We start from the raw sequence: 7,657 nt of genomic DNA on the forward strand, positions 1-7,657 counted from the left end.
AACTGGACCCTCCGGGTTCGCTGTTTCCGAGCAGCACTAAATATAGCCCTAGCCGGCATGGGAGACGACTGAAAACTGGGGCCCGAGAAAACGCGTTGCAACCCCATTCACCCATCTAGAAATGCCCCCAAAGGAAGGCTTTGGGTACAAGTGAACTCCCCAGGGGAGCCTTTACGCAGCCCCACATGCAACTGGACCCTCCGTATTCGCTTTTTCAAAGCAAGCCTAAGTATAGCCCTAACCGGCATCGAAGATGACTGAAAAATCGGGCCAAAGAAAACGCCTTACAAGACCCTTTCACCCATCCAAAAGTGCCCCCAAAGGAAGGCTTTGGGTACCACTGAACTCCCCAGGGGAGCCTTTACGCAGCCGCACATGCAACTGGACCTTCCGGGGTCGCTGTTTCCGAGCAACCCTTAAATATAACACTAGCCAGCTTGGAAGAAGCCTGAAAACTCGGGCAACAGAAAAAGAATTTCAAGCCCCATTCGCCCATCCAAAAGTGCCCCCAAAGGAAGGCTTTGGGTACATCTGAACTCCCCAGGGGAGCCTTTATGCAGCCCCACATGCAACTGGACCCTCTGGGTTCGCTGTTTCCGAGCAACACTAAATATAGCCCTAGCCGGCATTGGAGACAACTGAAAACTCGGGCCCCTGAAAATGCGTTGCAACCCCATTCACCCATCTAGAAATGCCCCCAAAGGAAGGCTTTGGGTACAACTGAACTCCCCAGGGGAGTCTTTATGCAGCCCCACATGCAACTGGACCCTCCCCGTTCACTCTTTCACCGCAAGCCTAAATATAGCCCTCGGCGCAATGGGAGAAGACTGAAAAAGCGGGCCCCAGAAAACGCCTTACAAGACCCTTTCACCCATCCAAAAGTGCCCCCAAGGGAAGGCTTTGGGTACAACTGAACTCCCCAGGGGAGCTTTTATGCAGCCCCACATGCAACTGGACCCTCCGGGTTCGCTGTTTCTGAGCAGCACTAAATATAGCCCTAGCCGGCATGGGAGACGACTGAAAACTGGGGCCCGAGAAAACGCGTTACAAGCCCCTTTCGCCCATCCAAAAGTGCCCCCAGAGGAAGGCTTTAGTTACAAGGGAACTCCCCAGGGGAGCCTTTACGCAGCCCCACATGCAACTTGACCCTCCTTATTCGCTCCTTCACAGCAAGCCTAAATATAGCCCTAACCGGCATCGAAGATGACTGAAAAATCGGGCCAAAGAAAACGCCTTACAAGACCCCTTCACCCATCCAAAAGTGCCCCCAAAGGAAGGCTTTGGGTACAAGTGAACTCCCCAGGGGAGCCTTTACGCAGTCCCACATGCAACTGGACCTTCCGGGTTCGCTGTTTCCGAGCAACATTAAATATAGCCCAAGCCGGCATTGGAGACAACTGAAAACTCGGGCCCCTGAAAATGCGTTGCAACCCCATTCACCCATCTAGAAATGCCCCCAAAGGAAGGCTTTGGGTACAAGTGAACTCCCCAGGGGAGCCTTTACGCAGCCCCACATGCAACTGGACCCTCCGTATTCGCTCTTTCACAGCAAGCCTAAATATAGCCCTGGCCCGCATGACAGACGGCTGAAAACTCGGGCCAAAGAAAACGCCTTACAAGACCCTTTCGCCCATCCAAAAGTGCCCCCAAAGGAAGGCTTTGGGTACAACTGAACTCCCCAGGGGAGCCTTTACGCAGCCCCACATGCAACTGGACCGTCCGGGTTCGCTGTTTCCGAGCAACCCTAAGTATAACACTAGCCAGCTTGGAAGAAGCCTGAAAACTCGGGCAACAGAAAAAGCATACAAGCCCCTTTCGCCCATCCAAAAGTGCCCCCAGAGGAAGGCTTTAGTTACAAGTGAACTCCCCAGGGGAGCCTTTACGCAGTCCCACATGCAACTGGACCCTCTGTATTTGCTCTTTCACAGCAAGCCTAAATATATCCGTAACCGGCATCGGAGATGACTGAAGAAGCGGGCTTCAGAAAAAGCATTGCGACTTTCTTTCGCCCATCCAAAAGTGCCCCCAAAGGAAGGCTTTGGGTACATCTGAACTCCCCAGGGGAGCCTTTATGCAGCCCCACATGCAACTGGACCCTCTGGGTTCGCTGTTTCCGAGCAACACTAAATATAGCCCTAGCCGGCATTGGAGACAACTGAAAACTCGGGCCCCTGAAAATGCGTTGCAACCCCATTCACCCATCTAGAAATGCCCCCAAAGGAAGGCTTTGGGTACAACTGAACTCCCCAGGGGAGTCTTTATGCAGCCCCACATGCAACTGGACCCTCCCCGTTCACTCTTTCACCGCAAGCCTAAATATAGCCCTCGGCGCAATGGGAGAAGACTGAAAAAGCGGGCCTCAGAAAACGCATTGCGATTCCCCTTGGACCATCCAAAAGTGCCCCCAAAGGAAGGCTTTGGGTACAACTGAACTCCCCAGGGGAGCTTTTATGCAGCCCCTCATGCAACTGGACCCTCCGGGTTCGCTGTTTCCGAGCAGCACTAAATATAGCCCTAGCCGGCATGGGAGACAACTGAAAACTGGGGCCCGAGAAAACGCGTTACAAGCCCCTTTTGCCCATCCAAAAGTGCCCCCAGAGGAAGGCTTTAGTTACAAGGGAACTCCCCAGGGGAGCCTTTATGCAGCCCCACATGCAACTTGACCCTCCTTATTCGCTCCTTCACAGCAAGCCTAAATATAGCCCTAACCGGCATCGAAGATGACTGAAAAATCGGGCCAAAGAAAACGCCTTACAAGACCCCTTCACCCATCCAAAAGTGCCCCCAAAGGAAGGCTTTGGGTACAAGTGAACTCCCCAGGGGAGCCTTTACGCAGCCCCACATGCAACTGGACCTTCCGGGTTCGCTGTTTCCGAGCAACATTAAATATAGCCCAAGCCGCCATTGGAGACAACTGAAAACTCGGGCCCCTGAAAATGCGTTGCAACCCCATTCACCCATCTAGAAATGCCCCCAAAGGAACGCTTTGGGTACAAGTGAACTCCCCAGGGGAGCCTTTACGCAGCCCCACATGCAACTGGACCCTCCGTATTCGCTCTTTCACAGCAAGCCTAAATATAGCCCTGGCCCGCATGACAGACGGCTGAAAACTCGGGCCAAAGAAAACGCCTTACAAGACCCTTTCGCCCATCCAAAAGTGCCCCCAAAGGAAGGCTTTGGGTACAACTGAACTCCCCAGGGGAGCCTTTACGCAGCCCCACATGCAACTGGACCCTCCGGGTTCGCTGTTTCCGAGCAACCCTAAGTATAACACTAGCCAGCTTGGAAGAAGCCTGAAAACTCGGGCAACAGAAAAAGCATACAAGCCCCTTTCGCACATCCAAAAGTGCCCCCAGAGGAAGGCTTTAGTTACAAGTGAACTCCCCAGGGGAGCCTTTACGCAGTCCCACATGCAACTGGACCCTCTGTATTTGCTCTTTCACAGCAAGCCTAAATATATCCGTAACCGGCATCGGAGATGACTGAAGAAGCGGGCTTCAGAAAACGCATTGCGACTTTCTTTCGCCCATCCAAAAGTGCCCCCAAAGGAAGGCTTTGGGTACATCTGAACTCCCCAGGGGAGCCTTTATGCAGCCCCACATGCAACTGGACCCTCTGGGTTCGCTGTTTCCGAGCAACACTAAATATAGCCCTAGCCGGCATTGGAGACAACTGAAAACTCGGGCCCCTGAAAATGCGTTGCAACCCCATTCACCCATCTAGAAATGCCCACAAAGGAAGGCTTTGGGTACAACTGAACTCCCCAGGGGAGTCTTTATGCAGCCCCACATGCAACTGGACCCTCCCCGTTCACTCTTTCACCGCAAGCCTAAATATAGCCCTCGGCGCAATGGGAGAAGACTGAAAAAGCAGGCCTCAGAAAACGCATTGCGATTCCCCTTGGACCATCCAAAAGTGCCCCCAAAGGAAGGCTTTGGGTACAACTGAACTCCCCAGGGGAGCTTTTATGCAGCCCCTCATGCAACTGGACCCTCCGGGTTCGCTGTTTCCGAGCAGCACTAAATATAGCCCTAGCCGGCATGGGAGACAACTGAAAACTGGGGCCCGAGAAAACGCGTTACAAGCCCCTTTTGCCCATCCAAAAGTGCCCCCAGAGGAAGGCTTTAGTTACAAGGGAACTCCCCAGGGGAGCCTTTATGCAGCCCCACATGCAACTTGACCCTCCTTATTCGCTCTTTCACAGCAACCCTAAATATAGCCCTAACCGGCATCGAAGATGACTGAAAAATCGGGCCCCAGAAAACGCCTTACAAGCCCCTTTCACCCATCCAAAAGTGCCCCCAAAGAAAGGCTTTGGGTACAACTGAACTCCCCAGGGGAGCCTTTACGCAGCCCCACATGCAACTAGACCTTCCGGGTTCGCTGTTTCCGAGCAACATTAAATATAACCCAAGCCGGCATTGGAGACAACTGAAAACTCAGGCCCCTGAAAATGCGTTGCAACCCCATTCACCCATCTAGAAATGCCCCCAAAGGAAGGCTTTGGGTACAAGTGAACTCCCCAGGGGAGCCTTTACGCAGCCCCACATGCAACTGGACCCTCCGTATTCGCTCTTTCACAGCAAGCCTAAATATAGCCCTGGCCCGCATGGCAGACGGCTGAAAACTCGGGCCCCAGAAAACGCCTTACAAGACCCTTTCACCCATCCAAAAGTGCCCCCAAAGGAAGGCTTTGGGTACAACTGAACCCCCCAGGGGAGCCTTTACGCAGCCCAACATGCAACTGGACCTTCCGGGTTCGCTGTTTCCGAGCAACCCTAAATATAACACTAGCCAGCTTGGAAGAAGCCTGAAAACTCGGGCAACAGAAAAAGCGTTACAAGCCCCTTTCGCCCATCCAAAAGTGCCCCCAGAGGAAGGCTTTAGTTACAAGTGAACTCCCCAGGGGAGCCTTTATGCAGCCCCACATGCAACTTGACCCTCCTTATTCGCTCTTTCACAGCAAGCCTAAATATAGCCCTAACCGGCATCAAAGATGACTGAAAAATCGGGCCAAAGAAAACGCCTTACAAGCCCCTTTCACCCATCCAAAAGTGCCCCCAAAGGAAGGCTTTGGGTACAACTGAACTCCCCAGGGGAGCCTTTACGCAGCCCCACATGCAACTGGACCCTCTGGGTTCGCTGTTTCCGAGCAACATTAAATATAGCCCAAGCCGGCTTGGGAGACAACTGAAAACTCGGGCCCCTGAAAATGCGTTGCAACCCCATTCACCCATCTAGAAATGCCCCCAAAGGAAGGCTTTGGGTACAACTGATCTCCCCAGGGGAGTCTTTATGCAGCCCCACATGCATCTGGACCCTCCCCGTTCACTCTTTCACCGCAAGCCTAAATATAGCCCTCGGCGCAATGGGAGAAGACTGAAAAAGCGGGCCTCAGAAAACGCATTGCGATTCCCCTTGGACCATCCAAAAGTGCCCCCAAAGGAAGGATTTGGGTACAACTGAACTCCCCAGGGGAGCTTTTATGCAGCCCCACATGCAACTGGACCCTCCGGGTTCGCTGTTTCCGAGCAGCACTAAATATATCTCTAGCCGGCATGGGAGATGACTGAAAACTGGGGCCCGAGAAAACGCGTTACAAGCCCCTTTCGCCCATCCAAAAGTGCCCCCAGAGGAAGGCTTTGGGTACAAGTGAACTCCCCAGGGGAGCCTTTATGCAGCCCCACATGCAACTTGACCCTCCGTATTCGCTCTTTCACAGCAAGCCTAAATATAGCCCTGGCCCGCATGACAGACGGCTGAAAACTCGGGCCCCAGAAAACGCCTTACAAGACCCTTTCACCCATCCAAAAGTGCCCCCAAAGGAAGGCTTTGGGTACAACTGAACTCCCCAGGGGAGCCTTTACGCAGCCCCACATGCAACTGGACCTTCCGGGTTCGCTGTTTCCGAGCAACCCTAAATATAACACTAGCCAGCTTGGAAGAAGCCTGAAAACTCGGGCAACAGAAAAAGCGTTACAAGCCCCTTTCGCCCATCCAAAAGTGCCCCCAGAGGAAGGCTTTAGTTACAAGTGAACTCCCCAGGGGAGCCTTTATGCAGCCCCACATGCAACTTGACCCTCCTTATTCGCTCTTTAACAGCAAGCCTAAGTATAGCCCTAACCAGCATCGAAGATGACTGAAAAATCGGGCCAAAGAAAACGCCTTACAAGACCCTTTCACCCATCCAAAAGTGCCCCCAAAGGAAGGCTTTGGGTACAACTGAACTCCCCAGGGGAGCCTTTACGCAGCCCCACATGCAACTGGACCCTCTGTATTTGCTCTTTCACAGCAAGCCTAAATATATCCGTAACCGGCATCGGAGATGACTGAAGAAGCGGGCTTCAGAAAACGCATTGCGACTTTCTTTCGCCCATCCAAAAGTGCCCCCAAAGGAAGGCTTTGGGTACATCTGAACTCCCCAGGGGAGCCTTTATGCAGTCCCACATGCAACTGGACCCTCTGGGTTCGCTGTTTCCGAGCAACACTAAATATATCCCTAGCCGGCTTTGGAGACAACTGAAAACTCGGGCCCCTGAAAATGCGTTGCAACCCCATTCACCCATCTAGAAATGCCCCCAAAGGAAGGCTTTGGGTACAACTGAACTCCCCAGGGGAGTCTTTATGCAGCCCCACATGCAACTGGACCCTCCCCGTTCACTCTTTCACCGCAAGCCTAAATATAGCCCTCGGCGCAATGGGAGAAGACTGAAAAAGCGGGCCTCAGAAAACGCATTGCGATTCCCCTTGGACCATCCAAAAGTGCCCCCAAAGGAAGGCTTTGGGTAGAACTGAACTCCCCAGGGGAGCCTTTACGCAGCCCCACATGCAACTGGACCTTCCGGGTTCGCTGTTTCCGAGCAACCCTAAATATAACACTAGCCAGCTTGGAAGAAGCCTGAAAACTCGGGCAACAGAAAAAGCGTTACAAGCCCCTTTCGCCCATCCAAAAGTGCCCCCAGAGGAAGGCTTTAGTTACAAGGGAACTCCCCAGGGGAGCCTTTATGCAGCCCCACATGCAACTTGACCCTCCTTATTCGCTCTTTCACAGCAAGCCTAAGTATAGCCCTAACCGGCATCGAAGACGACTGAAAAATCGGGCCAAAGAAAACGCCTTACAAGCCCCTTTCACCCATCCAAAAGTGCCCCCAAAGGAAGGCTTTGGGTACAACTGAACTCCCCAGGGGAGCCTTTACGCAGCCCCACATGCAACTGGACATTCCGGGTTCGCTGTTTCCGAGCAACCCTTAAATGTAACACTAGCCAGCTTGGAAGAAGCCTGAAAACTCGGGCAACAGAAAAAGAATTTCAAGCCCCATTCGCCCATCCAAAAGTGCCCCCAAAGGAAGGCTTTGGGTACATCTGAACTCCCCAGGGGAGCCTTTATGCAGCCCCACATGCAACTGGACCCTCTGGGTTCGCTGTTTCCGAGCTACACTATATATAGCCCTAGCCGGCATTGGAGATAACTGAAAACTCGGGCCCCTGAAAATGCGTTGCAACCCCATTCACCCGTCTAGAAATGCCCCCAAAGGAAGGCTTTGGGTACAAGTGAACTCCCCAGGGGAGTCTTTATGCAGCCCCACATGCAACTGGACCCTCCCCATTCACTCTTTCACCGCAAGCCTAAATATAGCCCTCGGCGCAATGGGAGAAG

Source organism: Anas platyrhynchos, chromosome 10 (genome assembly GCF_047663525.1).
Source record: "Anas platyrhynchos isolate ZD024472 breed Pekin duck chromosome 10, IASCAAS_PekinDuck_T2T, whole genome shotgun sequence".
NCBI lineage: Eukaryota > Metazoa > Chordata > Aves > Anseriformes > Anatidae > Anas > Anas platyrhynchos.